General features: G+C 38.2%; 1 non-coding gene across 1 annotated transcript; it reads left to right on the top strand.

Moving 5' to 3' along the window:
- Positions 1 to 9980: 9980 nt before the first annotated feature.
- TRNAA-UGC lies at positions 9981 to 10052 on the top strand. Its single transcript has one exon. It is a non-coding gene; the product is annotated as a tRNA-Ala (tRNA).
- Positions 10053 to 17679: the final 7627 nt, after the last annotated feature.

Raw genomic sequence — 17679 nt, 5'->3', positions numbered from 1 at the left:
ATAAAGAAAATATAAAATAAGTTCCTTTAAATTAAATGAAAAAATGCAACTTGACACTCTGAAAGCATTTAAATGCAAACAGCCAAAACTTATTGAGACAATACATACCTAATCATGCAGGAAATCGATAATGCATTTAGTTACCTTTCCTCTCACATTCACTTTATTCTCCTTAAAATTTGTTTCAGTAACTATATAACTGTATATATATATATATATATATATATATATATATATATATATATATATATATATATATATATATACTTCACTGAAAGCTCACTTCACTGAAAACTCATTTTGTTGAAAGTTATAAATGGCCTTTTCCCCACTGTAGTGCGATCCTTGAGTTAGTATATAAAGTAAGGGGGGGGTGGGGGGGCACAGCCCCCCACATCGGGGGTTGTGGGGGGCATAGCCCCCCACATATTATAAACATTTTAAACTATACACAGTGATACTTACAAGTGCAATGAATAACTGTTTCCAAAAGAGAATATACAACCAAGATATGTAGGGGGCTTTGCCCCCCACACCTCCCAATGTGGGGGTCTGTGCCCCCCACCCCCCCTTACTTTACATACTAACTCCAGGATCACATTACAGTGTGAAAAAGGCCATTTATAACTTTCAACAAAATGAGTTTCAGTCAAGTGAGTTTTCAGGGAAGTGAGCTTTCAGTGAAGTGGTCCTAGTAATTTCATTTTCAATCAAGTGAGTTTTCAATCAACCGTAGTAGACTCATATATATATATATATATATATAACAACACAAGTATTTATATTTAATTCTTCAAAAATATTTCACTGGGGGTGTAACAGGACTTCATTTTCAAATTGTGCATTCACATCCTATGATATATATGTTAACATCCTTTAATGAACTTAATTAGGTTAATAAATACTTTTCAACTAAAATGCAACCTACACAGTGTTCACATATTGATATATGCATAGAAGGAAAGGGAGAAAGACCAAAAAATACATCATTAAAGAGGGTATAGTTTTTTTTTTCTTTCTACCTTCCTCTTTCTTTTCTTTTTTTCTTTTTTTGAAAAAAAATTATATTAAATTAAAGCATTAAACATTTCACTTCTTTTAGTTAATATGTAAAGATAAACAGTAAAAACAGTTTGAAAACTCCATTTTATGCAGCTAGAGTCTAAAATTGTTATAAATAACAAAATGTCTATAACAGTATAGAAGAATTAAAGACATAACAAAAAACATCACAGTAATGCTTTCCTCTTAAATCTTCCTCATGGCTCCATTTTAACATTCTATCTGTTATGTCAGCAAAAAGTTCCAAGTTCAAATTACAGTTCCTGCTTCTTCCATGCAAATGCAACAATGCAGCAGGCCTTTTTTCCATCCAAATTCAGCTCATGACTTTTCCCAGCACCAAGAGAGAAGAAGAGAAGTAAAAAAAAGTATTCTAGTGGGAAAAGTTGAGCTGCAGTGTTGTTTTCTTTTAAAAAAATAGAAAAGGCTCGCAACCATAACTGATGAGCTAAAAGTTATCTAGGAGATAATCACAGCTAGAAAATCAATCATTCCCCAGCTCTAATTCACAAATTAAGAAATTGGACAAACATTCAACAATTAACCACCAACTTACTTTTGTTCTTAACAGCAAATCCACACAAACAAATATCACTATCGTACTGCCGCAAATGATACATAACCACCATGCAAATCTGACACACACTACACCCAGACCCAAACATCAACAAAGAGCCTCCTAATAACATGAACACATTCCCCAATCCAAAGCAAGAAACTGGAAAACAATACATCAAACACCACCAATGAAATAGAAAACTATATTGTAAAGAAAGGAGAAAAAACATACCATCAAGATTATAGTGTAAAGCTATTAAGCCTATTAAAAATTAAACAACATGCTTTCAGCCCATACTATCAGTATAACTAGCTGTAGTAGGATTATGAATACTGTTATTTAATGTTACTAAAACAATAAAGAAAAGTTATCTTAAAGGTGTGAAGGTCTTCAGCGATTAATCCTTTGTTTCAGAATTACACAGCAGAAAGAAAATAATGAATAGGGAAATAATAAAAACATAAAAAAATTACTTTTCTTTAAATTTTGACTGTTTTTGTCTTTAGTTGCCCATCCATTTTTAACTGCTTGTCTCTTTAAACTTGCAAGTGACCAATCCATTTCTTCTGTTTTGTCCAAAAGTTTGTTTTTCTAAACAAAGTCAACAAAGAACTTGAATGGATTGTGAGACTCAGGGCTAGTATGGGGAAGGGCCTCAATGACAAAATGAATATTAAGCCCATTCTCTTAGGGAGAGACACGTTAAAGTGACATTTTAATGTATAACACTTTTATGTGTAATGCTGCATTATGGTTTATACATGGTTTTGTTACTTAATTTTTAAATGAGTTGTTTTATATGGTGTATTTGAATATAAAATGACGTGTGACTTTAAATGAAGGTGGGGTTTTAATCAATGAGCATGGGATGGTATATAAAGGAATTTTTTTGTTTCATTTCATTGTCCGATGAAGTGGCTTGGTCCACAAAAGTGCTCACCTTTTGTTGTCTGTTGTGGATTAAATTGTTTTAATTTATATATAGCCGTGGCCTGTTGCTTCCTTTGTTTTTATGTTATTTGACTGTCTTTTGTCAATACAGCTTACCAGCATCACTTGTTTTCTGCTTTTCTTGATTGTATTTTTTTTACAAGTGGTGTTTGGACATGGCAGAAGGTAATTAACCAGTGGAAGGACCTGAACAAGCTACCATTTCCAAGGGAGGAAGTGATCGAGATGTGGGACAATTAAGGAGATTCATTGAGATTAAGGAGAACCCTCTGCTTAACCAAGAAATGACAAACATGTTGCTGTCTGATACCAACAGTGAGTATGATTCAATGGCTTTAAAGAAAGTGTGTTTCAAATTGGACAATGACTTGCGTAAATTTAAATGCCTGCAGTCACAAAGACTTTACTTTGAAGCTTTCCTGCAATTAAATATTGTCCCTCGTGGTTTGCGGGTATTAAATACACTCACATATGGTACTTTGTATCCAGATTTGCTGGCAAGATGGCAATGCATTAACATAGAAACAAGCTGCAAATACATGCAGCTGTTAATTGATTATTTTAAGCCTGAAAAGGCTCAACTTTCTGATAATGTATATAAAATGTAAGAGGAACTATATGAGAGGTTCCCAAGATCTGTGGTTGACATTAAACTTGATAACTTAACTGAGACTGTAAGCATGTATGAGCGGCAATTGCTTGCTTATAAGAAAAAGAAAATATTGAGGGGCAAGGAGGACTTTGTGAATGAGCCGGTGTTTGCTTGGCTTAGAGAGTGGACTCAAAATTCTACCACCAGGAACTATCAGCACCCAATTACAGCGCCGCATCGAGAAGTGATTCAGACGAGTGAAGGAGATGATATAGCAATACTCACGGAGGTGGAACTGGGGGATTTAACTTCTGATGCGAGCATGATGCTCACACATGTCACAACTAGTAATGCTGTAAGGATTGGGGCCATTGCACAGGAAGGAGTAGGCACACACATTCCTCCTGTTTTATCTTGTCCCATTGATAGGCATCCTGAGGTCCATCATGACAGTGGGACTGATATACCCTTGACTTCTAGTGGAGCACGCAGTAAATACAGTGATGTGATTATGCATCTGTATACCACAGGGCCCTCAGAGGATATGACAGTTACTGTCTTGACTACAACATATCCCATACGACAAGCCCCTTTTCGCGATCATTTTCAAAGCAGAGGTCGCATGAAACGGAAGGCATCTCAGGAGGAAGAGCAGCAACCGACTACCATCAAGAAGATGTGGCAACAAGGGGACAAACTTTAGTATGGAATATTTCACAGAGGGTGCTCACAGAAATTGAAGACAAGCTACTGAGTAAAGGTATGTCCTTTATACCGGCTAATAAAATGATAGTGACTGATAACATTTTGGAATTGAAAGCCTTTACACAGAATGTAATGCTGAAAATGCAGTTTGGCAGTGCTGTTAATGATCAGACTGGTGTGAATGCTTTCAAGAAACCGAGTGGATTTATTCCCACCAACAGTGCAGTTCTTGATGCTTTTGAGAGGATGTGTATCAGAGAAATTTACAATTTGTATGATTGTGATGTTAGTGGTAAATATTTTAACAATTTAAGTAAAGAAGAAAGAATAGCTCTAGAGTGCCTGTGCAATGACACTTCTAGTTCCATGACACCGGCGGATAAAGGTGGATCGCTGGTGGTGATGGACTATTCCTATTACAGGGATTCCATGCTTACCATGCTGAATGATACAAAGTTTTATCTCAAAGTGGACTTTCAACAGGTACAGAGGTGTAATGATTCTATATATAATGCTGTGTTTGAATGTTTACAATGTAATGTTATTAGTATTGATTTGTTTAATTATTTTATTGTTAAGTATTCTGTGATACCTATAATACAGGGCCTCCCCAAAATTCATAAAAACCACCAATGAGACCTATTGTGCTGGGAAGGGGTTGGTCCACGGAAACTCTATCAATATATGTTGAGCAACATCTGAAACCTGTATTGAGGAGAAATCCTACTATTTTAATGGCTACAGAACATTTCTTGAGGGATCTGTATTCATTTATTAGCACGCATATGAAAGCTGACAGGTTGATGCTTACTACAATGGATGTACAATCCCTGTTTACTGTTATCCCCAATCAGGTGGGGGTTGAATACTTTAGGGAGTACCTATTGGAAGATGGGTTATACAATGGACGATGTGTTGATCTTTTGTCACTCCTTATGGAGCTCATTCTAGAAAATAATTTTTTGTTTGAAGGTACCCTATACAAGCAATTGGATGGCGTAGCCATGTGCACTTCCTGTGCCAATGGCTACTCCAACATTGTTATGGCCCACTGGGAGAAAGAGCATCTGATGGGAGAATATGGTAAGCACTTGAAGTTTTATAGGAGGTTTGTAGATGACCTCTTTATTTTATAGGAGGGGGATGAATCCACTTTTGCCCCCTTTTTTCATATCTGAATAGATGTACCAGCTTTTTGAGGTTCACCATGAAGAGCTATTTCAGCACGATCGATTTTTTGGATGTTAAGGTTATACAAAGGGTTGATGGACAGTTCGAGACAGAGATAGATCGAAAGGAATGTCATAAAAGTAGTTACTTGCATAGAACGAGTATGCATCGAGGGGACAAGGGTTGAGAACATCAAGGTTGACAGCAAATCAAGTTAAATTTAATGGAGAATTGGGTGAATTGAGAATGAGATTTTTGCAGAGGGGTTATACCGATAATGAGCTTCAGGATACCCTCAGAGGAGTAGTGGAGTGTAGGAACACTGAGGGGAGGCCCTACTTCTCTGATGGTGAACAGCTATCATGAATAGTATGGAGCAAAAGTGGACCTATGAGAATGTCAGTAACTTACTCTAGCAATATTAAGGTTTTACAAGACATCTTCCATAGGAATTGAAATATCCTGTGTGCTGATGATGCAATTAAAGAATTAGTGGGTGATACTCCAAAGTTCATTTTTAAAAACAAAAAGAATCTGAAAAGGATTTTATGTGGACCCAGGTTGCAACAAGGGGTGGCAGAGGTTTGTGCCGCTGGGGGTGAAGGTGGTACTATACCTTGTAAAGTCTGCAATTTTTGTATGTATGTAGACTCTAGTGGAGAGTTTAAACACCCTGACATGGATAGAGTTTTTAAGTTTAAACTATCTGCGAACTGCAATAGTACAAACATTGTGTATTTGGCTCATTGTGTGGTCTGTGCATCATTCTATGTAGGGATGGCAACCAGGAGGTTAAGGGACTGCATGCAGGAGCACCTCTATGATATAGGGAGGAAGTCAGAGACAAATGCCTTAGCCAGGCATGTAGGAACCCATGGGGATACACATAGGTTTACCTTTATGGTGATTGGTAGAGTCATGGACAACCTCAGGGGGGAGATGTGAAATTAAAAGTTGAGACGAAAGAACTTGAATGGATTGTGAGATTCAGGGCTAGTATGGAGAAGGGCCTCAATGACAAAATGAATATTAAGCCTATTCTCTTAGGGAGAGACATGTTAAAGTGACATTTTAATGTATATCATTTTACTGTGTAATGTTGCATTATGGTTTATACATGGTTTTGTTACTTAATTTTTAAATGAGTTGTTTTATATGGTGTATTTGAATATAAAATGAAGTGTGACTTTAAATGAAGGGGTTTTAATCAATGAGCATGGGATGGTATATAAAGGAATTTTTTGTTTCATTTCATTGTCTGATAAAGTGGCTTGGTCCACGAAACGCTCAACTTTTGCTGTCTGTTGTGGATTAAATTGTTTTAATTTATATATAGCCGTGGCCTGTTGCTTCCTTTGTTTTTATGTTATTGGACTGTTTTTTGGAAGTACAGCTTACCAGCATCACTTGTTTTCTGCTTTTTTTGATAAAAAAAATCATTACTTTTCTTTAAATTTTGACTGTTTTTGTCTTTAGTTGCCCATCCATTTTTAAATGCTTGTCTCTTTAAACTTGCAAGTGACCAACCCAATTCTTCTGTTTTGTCCAATAGTTTGTTTCTCTAAACAAAGTCAAGTGCTTCATCAAGTGAGCTGAATATCCTCTCACCTTAAGAAAGACAAACATTGATTCTTGCGGGGAAAAGAAGTTGTGCCTTGATATTTCCCTTCTTAAGATATTTAATTAATGGAACACATACTTTCCTTTTAGAAATGACTGAGGAGGTGTAATTATTGTCAAATGTAATAATTTTTCTTTTTATGGTTATTGGAGAGTTAGGCCAAGCTGATCTTAGTACCAAGTCTTTATCTTGTGTAGAGAGGAATTTAATCAATAATAGATCTCGGTGTGGATGAATTATTAGTATTTGAAATATATCTGTGAGCTCTCTCTATACCAAATGAAAGTGGTTCAGGCAATTTCAAAGGTTTTGGTAGCCAGTCGTTCTAAAATCTATCATACTGTTGCCTTCTTCTTTCTCTGGCATACCACATATTCTTTTATTGTTTCTCCTAGACCTACTTTCCTAATCCTCCATTTTCCCTAATACAAAAGTATTTTGTTTTAGGAGATGTTCCATTTGATTTTCATTTTCTATCAGTCTTCCATCAATATTAGTAACAGCTTCTTCAACAGATGAAATTTGATCTGAGTGCTTCCTAATAATTTCATTAAGAAGGTCAATGTTTTTTATTGTCTTGTTTTATAATGTCCATTTAGCTTTCCAGCTTGTCAGTTGTAACTGAAATATCTTGAATACTGACAATAAGAGACTGCAGTTCTTTCTTCATCACTCTGTCTGGAGGAGAAGTCTTAGAATGACTCATAACTGAAGTTAACCGATGAGAAACTTCTGACAGGAAAAAGAACTAGATAAAATCCCAAAAGGCTATTTTTATCTTAGATTCCAACAAACTGTTGACTTCTGTAGGTAAAGCAAGTTTGAGTAAGTAGTTTCTTAGATAAAAATTAAAAAGAAAAACTGAAAAGAGGCAGATCAAAGTCTTTATGCTGCTAACTGCTTGGCATCCTAGCCACACACACACACACACACACACACACACACACACACACACACCCAACTCAGGAAAATTTGAAGAGAAAGAAAGCACTAAACATTTCACACTTCATGCAGAACAGAAGCACAGCAATGAATTAAACTAATGTATAGTTTCCCCAAATTAAACATATGCTTCGCTCATAAAAGCTGAATTACCTCCACACCATACCTCTCAACCATAGTGAATTCCTTGTTATTTACTGATTTTGAGGGCAAAATAATGGGGTGCCACGAATTCCCAACTGGCCCCTTTAATTTCCAATTTATATATATATATATATATATATATATATATATATATATATATATATATACACATATATACACACATGTACAATTTATTTATATATATATATATATATATATATATATATATATATATATATATATATATATATATAAAGAGAGAGAGGTGTGGGGGGTACTGTCAATAACTGAATAAGAATATCATCGGCATTCAAATTACCAGCAAAATTCTAAAATTCTAACAACCTCACAAATAATGGAAAACTCACTCAAATGCACAAAAAAAAAATCTTTTTTTTTTTGCAGGGGTAGAGCCTCCCTGTATACCCTGTATGGTGGGCCACAGGCTACACCCCCTACACACCCTGATTATTATATGTACACCAACTCTGAGGTTGTACAATAATGAGGAAATGTGGTAACTTCACCAACCCTACTGCTAAGCAACCTCACACTAACAGCATCCACTCACATTCGACAGTCTGTGGATCAGCTAAAAAAATTGCACCTAATAAATACATATATCTATATCTATCTATATCTAGCTATATATATATATATATATATATATATATATATACATAGACATATATATTATATGGATTTATTTAAGTTTGTAAAAATAGCACTAATTGCATAATGTCAGCACCAAATAATTACCATTATGCACATTGATACATTACTAAGCATGTGCTCAGAATGAACCTCGGCGCATGCAATAACTGAAAAATGAAAGAAAACATTGCTGCAAACACCACACCCCTGCTAATTACATATCTTAATTCCAAGATTGCACAATTCTTGGGGAAAGGGCAAATTTGACAATCCTCAGAATCATCTGATCCATACCTCTCAACAAAACCATAAGTAATGGAAGAACAAAGCCAAAAAAAAATAGGCACAATTTTTAAATATTGCTCTTACAAAAGAAAGGAACAGACGAAAAATAAAAGGAAAAAATCTGGACATTCTGTGAAAATCAGGAGAATGCAGAGGTAAGGTCCGATCCACTACTTTTGTCAAGCTGATCAGATAGTGTAACTAAACAGATGTCTACCAAAGCACTGTTCGACAAAAGTAGCAGAGTCCATATTTTTTTTTGCACTTAATATAAAACATGCTGTAATGAAAGAATTGGTCCATACCATGGTGATTAGCAGTAAATCAATTTTTTCTTTTATATATTTGCTCTAGCTTTTGTTTCAATAGTACATAAAACAAGTAGATGAACTGAATAAAAGACAGAAGATAAAAACAAGTTTGTAACATCACTAAAGAAAGTTTTGAATTTATACAACGTGACAATGTTTTGGCTTGCTCTTAATTTCTTTTTGACATGCAGATCAAATTTTAACTGGTTATCAATGAAGCAAACCATGACAGTTGAGTCTGAAGAGAGTTATAACTTTCTGATTGACTGAAGTTATGTTGGATATACTGTGGATTATTATGATGTTATGCATTGGAAAACTCGTACTTGGTTTATGTGGAAATAACACTGATTTTGCTTTGTAAGCATTTAGGTGCAGGCTAGGTAAGTTGATCTGGGTTTACAAAGACATTAAGCATGTTTACAGTTTGGAGTTAGCAGTTTCTCATGAAAAGTCAGAAAGAACAATTGTGTAGTCATCAAACCGCTAAACTAGTTTAGCACTTTCCACTATCGCTGACCATGTAATTCACAAATATATTAAAGAAAATGGGCCTAGCACTAATGACTCAGGCACTCCATCATTAACAGGAAGAAAATTGGAAATCTCTCCTTCCTCATTAGACTGCACCTGACTGGGAAGATAGTTAACTATTTGGTAACACCAAGAGTAAATTTAAAATCTAGAATCTGAAGAAACCTCAAATGACAAACAGTAGCAAAGGCTCTGAAGAAAAACAGGAAGACAGGATCAACATATCTGTCATCATCTAAATTGAAACAACATATTCCACCCAATCCAGAGAAGCATTTTCAATGCCATGAAAAGGTCTGGGCAAAGGTGAATGCTGGAAGTGATGCCTTAGTTAGTTAAGTACTGAAGCAGCTGGTGATGCTCACATTTTTAATACTTTTGACATGATGATAGTAGGGTGATTGGATGGTAGTTATTAAGCCTGACTGAAGGCCGTTGATTGTGTGGGAAGGGGATGTAGGTCAGTGGTAGAGTGCATGCTTTGCATGTATGAGGTCCTGGGTTCAATCCCCAGCATCTCCATAGCATTCAAGTAACTCACAAAGAGGATTACTGGCCTCAAACAAATGCCCTACACTGACCGCCTCAAAAAACTCCAGCTTTACTCCGTAGCATATCGCCTACTCCGAGGTGATCTCTGCCTAACATATAAAGCTATGTCAAACCCAGAGCTGTTGGACATGCTACACCTAAAGAAATCCCAATCCCTCTGAGCTACACGTTCTAGGGACCTAAACCGTTTCACCACAATAAACAGGGCATGCTGGAGGGATACATTCCTGTCCCAGAGACTTCCCATACTCTGGAACAGGCTATCCATCTATGTCAAGCAAAGTTCTTCATTAGCACTCTTTAAGAAAAATCTTGATGAGTGGATAGGAAATAGGAAATACACCCCAGGGATCACTTCTGTGTCTCTGCTCGACAGTGGCACAGGAAATAACTTGTTGGCTATGCTTACGTAGGCCGGTGGGCTGATAGCCTAGTACCTACCTATGAACCTATGGGAGCAACATGTGAGCTTTTTTTTTCCTATGTGAATAAAAATCATTTATGATGGATATTTTAGTAAGTAAAGGAAATGGATAAATGACAGAATGAGCTGCAGTCTTCACAAATACTGGTAGCAAATTTTCCACAGTGGTAGCCCTGGGTTTTAACTTCCTAAAGTACTTGTAGAGTAGGCCACAGGAGCTTCATGAAGAGTAAAAGTAACAAACATCAGGTAGTTTTGAAGAGTAATATCAATGCTGACATTTTTGAAGATCAGTTTCTGCACAGAATAAATAATACAAGTAAAAAATTGCTCTGCCATATCTTCATCATCAAGATGTCAAAAAAGTGAGGCTGTTTTGAACTGTCCAGGATGAATGAGTTACTGATACATTTCAAGAACTTTTGGGGAGTTGTTACTATGTAGGTGTTGATGTTCATGATAATAGCCTTTTTGCTAGACACTATGGCATATTTTGACTTGACTACACACAGCCCTAAATTTAACATAGTCAAACACTGCCATAGTTTTTTGATGAATAGATCATAGATGGTCCCACAAAGACATAAGACGTTTAATGCTTGGAAAAATAGATGGAAGTTTGAAGGACCTGATACGGTCCCTACACATTAGGATAAGCTTGTGTGAAATACTGAGGAAAATGGCATTGAAGTAGGAACTGTTCTATTTAGGGAATGTTTGAAAAGAGGAAAGGCAGTGGATTTTAGGGCAGAGTTAAACACCTGTGAGTTCAATTTCCTGGATATCTCTGCAACATACTGATTCTTGCATGGACTTCTTACATGTGTTGGCAAGTGATTGCTAATTGCATCAGCTGTAACAACAGACATTACAATGTTTTGTGACTGCTTGGAAGGATCCAGTAAAGTATACTTGTCATTTCAATTTGTGAGGGAACTAGAGCTACAGTGGTTCATAGGTTCATAGGTTCATAGGTTCATACTAGGCTATCTGCCCGAGGGCATTTACAAGCCTAGCTCATAGTTTTGTGGCTTACGCCACCCCTTTAGTATGGGGAACTATACCCATTATTTTGCTGTGCCTCTGTCGAGCAGTGACACTGAGGTAATCCCTGGGGTATATCTGCGATCTCCCATCCATTGGTCAAGATTTCTCTTGAACAAGGCCAGCGAGGTGCTCTGCCTCACATGTACCGGGATTTTGTTCCACAGCATAGGGAGTCTTTGGGTGATGAATCTATCCCTCCAGCACGTCCTATTAATAGCCGTGTCGAGGTTTAAGTCTCCCGCCCTTGTGGCTCTGATGGATCTAGATTTTTTGAGGTGAAGCATATTCATCAAATCTGGGTTTGACATGGCCTTGTATGTTAGGCAAAGGTCACCTCTGAGCAAGCGGTAAGCGACTGAATAAAGCTGGAGTTCTTTCAGTCGGGCAGCATAGGACAGATTTTTGAGACCTTTTATCCTTTTGGTGAGGAACTTTTGTGGCCTCTCCAGCTGCTGCAAGTGTCGGGTCAGATACATTCCGAATGAGGCATTGTACTCAATCATTGGTCTGATGAGTGATGAGTAAAGGGAGACAATGACCTCCCTTGATCTAGATGAGTATCCCTTCATGATAAGGTGGGCAATGTAGAAGGTCTTCCTAACTACTTTAGCTACATGGGTGTCGAATGACAGACTACTATCAACCTGGGTCCCCAGGTCCCTGATAACTTCTTCTGTGCTCAGTGGATTGCCACCTATTTGGTAGCTAGGGGTAACCTTGTTTTTCCCGAAGGGTATGACTATGCATTTTTTGGCATTTAACTTTAGGCCGTGGCTCTGGCACCAGTTATCCGTTTCTGTGAGACCCTTCTGAAGGATATCTGTGTCAGATGTGTTTTCTACTATGCTGCCCAGTTTGCAGTCATCTGCAAACTTTGTCAGCCATAACCCTCCTGTGTTTGCTTGTACTTTCGGAAAAGTAGATGCCAAACAAGAGTGGGCCCAGGACTGAGCCCTGTGGGACACCACTTGTGACAGGCTTTGAGTCTGACATGGGGCCAGCAACTCTGACCCTGTGGGTTCTGTCACTCAGCCAGTTTGCAACCCATCTTGTGATGTATGGGTTAACATTTAAGCTGATGAGTTTTTCAATGATACCCGAGTGGGGTATTGTATCGAAGGCCTTAGCCAGATCGAGGTAGGCTGAATGGACTGCCTTTCCCTCATCAATGGCTTTGGTGACTGTTTCGAAAAAGTCAACCAAGTTTAAAAGGCATGATCTGCCTTTGACAAAGCCAAACTGGGTTGGATCCAAAGTCTGCAAATTCCCTATGTCTTTATTTATGAGGTCCATTATGATCCTCTCCATGGCTTTGCAGATAAGGCTTGTCAAGCTAATGGGCCAGTAATTTCCAGGGTCTGTGGAGGCACCGCCTTTGTGAAGTGGGACCACAGTTGCAGTGCGCCACTCCTGGAGTGCGCATCCAGAGGTAAGACTTTGATTAAACAGTTGTCCTAGCTGTGGGTTTAATTCCTCATTGAGTTCGTGGAGCACACAGCCGGGGACACCATCAGGTCCCATGGATGCTGTGTTTTTGCTTTGGAGAGAGCAGTTCTCACTTGGGCGCTGGAGATGTTTGGGGGCTGCACTCGTTTGGTATAGATATCTCTCCTTTTGGGGAGGGGAGAAGTTTGCACTGAACCTGTCAGCCAGTATGTTGGCAATGTCTGTAGGATCAGTAATCTTCACATCATTTTGAACTAGTTCTGAGCATATCTGGGAGTTTCCTCCTAGGTTTCTAACATAGCTAAAGAAGGCCTTATGATTGTCTTTTGAGTCTTTAGCTATTTTTCTCTCGAAATTTGCTTTGGATGATTTTATGAGAGCTCTTAGTTTTTACTTATAGTGATCAAGGGTGTCTTACCTTTTAAGGATTTTGCTCTATCTTGTAGTAGCTTCCTCCTTTTGTTGTAGAGTTTGTTTATGGCTGGGGTCCACCAGACTGGACGCTTGCCTTTGGTACAAAGAGTCTTTGTTTTGCTTGGGATTGCCTTATCCATGCAGTCCTGCAGGTGCTGGTAGAAGGCATTTGTAAGTGATTCAGCGGCTTGAGTATTGTTTTCCGCTCGGGGCCTGAAAGGAGACCACACTAGTCTTTAGAAGTGTGAAGTCGGCTTTTGAGAAGTTCTTTACTGTGGTCTTTTTATTTCAGGTGGGGGTGGGATGAGGACCTCCAGCGAGATTAGTTTGTGATCTGATCTCACCAGTGAGGAGTATACTTCCAGTGTTGAACATTGTGCTCCCATGTTCGTGATGATGAGATCAAGTATGTTATCTCCTCTTGTGGGGATGGTGACTAGTTGTTCCATGGCATTTGAGTTTATGAATTCCAGGAACTTTTGGGCTAGGGTGTTTGGGCTTGAGTAGTGTTCCCAGTCTATATTAGGGTAATTGAAGTCACCTAGTATGATGGTGTTTGGTGATACATTTATCCCCTCTAGTGTTTTCAGGAAGGCCATGTGAGGTTCCTGAGTTTGTGAGGGTGGCCTGTAACATGCTACAATTTGCAGAGCAGTCTTGCCTATGGTTAATTGCACCTGGATGGTCTCAGATGCATCGTGCGTTGCCACCAGTCTTGAGGTGTGGGTGTCCTTGATGAATATGGATACCCCCCCTCCTTTCTTGATATTGTCCGGATTTTGGGGCCAGAACGCATGATATGAGGTAAAACCTGATAGCGCTGGGGTGCTCTCAGGAGCCTTGAACCAGTGGTGGGTGACTGGAGATAATACTAGGAAGACCACAATCAGTATTCAAATTCCCCATAGCTTAGCCATAAGTTCTGACTTAACTTGTCTTTACAGTCAGTAAAGGGCTTCTTCACTAACAAATTCACCTTTTGATAGGAAGGACATTTGTATACATCCAAGCTAAGAGTTTAGATTTATTGCTCTATAGATTCATTCATAATGATTGCTTGTTTGTTGATACTGAACATAGATATCTGCAAAAAGCTGAAGAGGTTATCATAGTATAGAACAACTCTGCCTCATTGTGATTCTGTATTTCCTGAAAGTATTATAGCCTTTCAGTGATAATGCACTATCATTATCAGCTGACTTAACCAAGTGTCAGAGGTAGATGACAGAGTTTGGTGAATTTTCTTATATATTTGTGTCTTATTGGGGGCGGCGCAGTGGTGCAGCGGTTAATGCTGTTGCCTCACAGCAAGAGGTTCTCTGGTTCGATTCTCGGCTGGGGTGCCTTCTGTGTGGAGTTTGCATGTTCTCCCTGCGTTCGCGTGGGTTTCCTCCGGGTACTCCGGTTTCCTCCTACATTCTAAAGACATGCGTCTGGAGCATTTCTCCCCAGGCCTCCACTGAAAACAGGATCTGTGGAACCTAGTCGGACTTTCCCGGTCAACAAATGTTAAATAAATAAATAAATATTGTTATGGGATCATGAAAAAGGGAAATACTTTCACAGAACTCATTTACAGTATGCTGAACATGTTTATTTTGGTTACTAAGGATGCAATCTCAGTTTGTTTTCACAACTATTGCATTGTAGTTTCCACTGATGAAGTGCAGAAAGGATGATTTAGTTGTTGGTTAAAGCTGGTCGCATTATGATCTGTTGATATAATTGTGGGTGAGGAGCAGACATTTCCTAGATTTCCCAGTATATCTAAGATATTGCCATCTCTAGCTAGAATTCATACTACAGTTTATATCTTCAGCCACTTTTGTTTCAAACAGTGAGTCATAGTCACCCAGAGTTGAGTAGTTTACCGCTTTATCTATAAATAGTTAAAATCCTCCATAATGGCTATATTTTCTTTGATTTTTAAATTCTGGAGCTTAGTCATGAAATATTCATACTGTATAAGTGTCAGAAATGGCATATAATAGATTCCTATAATATATTAATATTATATTCATAATCACGTATATTAATCCTAAGTCGCCATGGTACCTGCCTGTATGTCCCGACTAGATGGTATGCAATGGATGTATGCAGTTGTTATGTCTCCCACTTTCAGGACAGACATTCCATTTATGGCCCTGCACTCTTGAAAGCCAAGTAACTCTGGTGATCTTCACTTCCTACTCTGGATTTTACCTGGTTCACACTCTAAACATGTATTTCCTGACCCACCTTCTACAGAAATAGAGGGAAGCAGGTTTTTGCTTCATCATTCCTCTCTCTATCTCTCTCTCACCCCCTCTCTCTCCCCCTCTCTCTCTCCAGAAGGATCTCCTTCTCCAGAATGTTTTTCCACTGCTTCAGGCTCCAACCAACCCACTTCTTCTGGGTCCTAATTAAGGCTGTATCTCTCAATAACAAACTGGCTGATCTTTTTGGTTTTAAGGTGTTCTTTTACACAACCTAAGACACAGTCACCAATCCCATCTGATATGCAACAAACAAAAGGAGGTACACCTTTGAATTTCTGATGAACATTTTGGATCTTTTAGCCAAGTTTCAATAAAGAAAAGAAAATATCAACATTCTCCAAGCAGATGAAAGCTTATAAGTTGTCCATTTTTTTTTCTTTTGTTTTCTGAAGCTTCTGGCATTTAGCAAAGCCACTATCACCTTTGATATTTTATTATCTGTATCTTTCATTATTTTCTTAGAATTTGAAGACATCTAAAACAGGCACTAAGGGGATGGAAAATTTTCATTCTCTATTTAGTGTTTGTAATTCCAGAGGGAACAGGTAAAACCCGTTATGTGAAAAACTCTCTGACCAGCAGCACATCTCTCTCTCCAGGCCTCTGGCATTGCATTCCCTGTCCATGACACCATATCCTTATACAGTGTTTGAATGACAAAATCTTGCTGTGATAACCAAATGCCATGCAAGGTGATGTGGGGATTTCATTTAGCAGATATGCTTATCTAACCCTTGCTATGATATTCAAAAGTGCCATCATGTCCTGCATATCCAAGTAGGAGAAAGGAGAATCTTCTTAAATTCTTCACTCCAACATGAATAATGAATATATCATAATGCGCGTGTGTGTGTGTGTGTGTTTGTGTGTGCGTGTGTGCATGTGTTTGTGTGTTTGTGTGTGCGTGTGTGTGTTTGTGTGTGTGTGTGTGTGTCTGTGTGTGTGTGTGTGTGTGTGTGTGTGTGTGTGTGTGTGTGTGTGTGTGTGTGTGTGTGTGTGTGTGTGTGTGTGTGTGTGTGTGTGTGTGTGTGTGTGTGTGTGTGTGTGCATGTGTGTGTGTGTGTGTGTGTGTGTGTGTGTGTGTGTGTGTGTGTGTGTGTGTGTGTGTGTGTGTGTGTGTATGTATATGGGTTACATTATTTTGGTAAATACTCACTTTGCTGAATAAGTTTTGGGCTTGGAAAATTACTCAAAACTGCATTTTGCCAAACATGCTTTTCCTCGTGTACTAATGTTAATGAATCTAGTTAGAGGGACTGTTTGTGGGTACATTAAGTGTGAGGAAGCTATGATGTTACAGCTGGGAGTGTGCATGAAGATATTTGTCGCTTACAGTAAGAATAAGGGCTAGGTAAGGAGTCAGATATAGTATTGTGCATGTGTGAATCTGATGTACAGCTGAGTGTGTTCTGTAGTGGTAGTGTGACAAGGATGTCTTTTTCTAAACTAAGGTATAGGACTGGGGTTAGGAGCAGGGACAGGGTTAGCAGATATTAGTAAGCTAAACCAGGGAGATGGCTTTATTTATTTTTATAAGAGCAGTCCCCAGATAAAGGGTATAATAAGAACACATAACTGGTGCACTGTGCATATCTTTACTTTTAATGCATCAATACTCTTGGTGTTTTCTCAGCCATTTATATCTACCCAGACTAATATTCGCTAAAAAAAAATTGTAGACATAAAACATAGATGCTGACACCCCAAGGAACTCCAAAGCTAACATCCTTAGTACCACTTTTCACTCACTATCACAATAAATGTGAAATAAAAAAATAAACTGCAGTATGACTCTTATTTTACATTCATAAAGTAAAAAAATGTTAAACACTGTACACAAACAATCCACATATACAAACCAACAAAAAACACTCTTCATCTGTGAATGCTCTTTCTTATTTGCAATGGTGATGGACAGGTTGACAGACCAGATCAGACAGGAGTCCCTGTGGACTATGATGTTTGCAGATGACACTGTGATCTGTAGTGAGAGTAGGGAACAGGTGGA

The sequence above is a fragment of the Protopterus annectens genome, chromosome 4.part0, assembly GCF_019279795.1.
Source record: "Protopterus annectens isolate FY-2018-M chromosome 4.part0, PAN1.0, whole genome shotgun sequence".
NCBI classification, from domain to species: domain Eukaryota; kingdom Metazoa; phylum Chordata; order Ceratodontiformes; family Protopteridae; genus Protopterus; species Protopterus annectens.
This window is presented reverse-complemented; position numbering and strand designations above follow the sequence as displayed.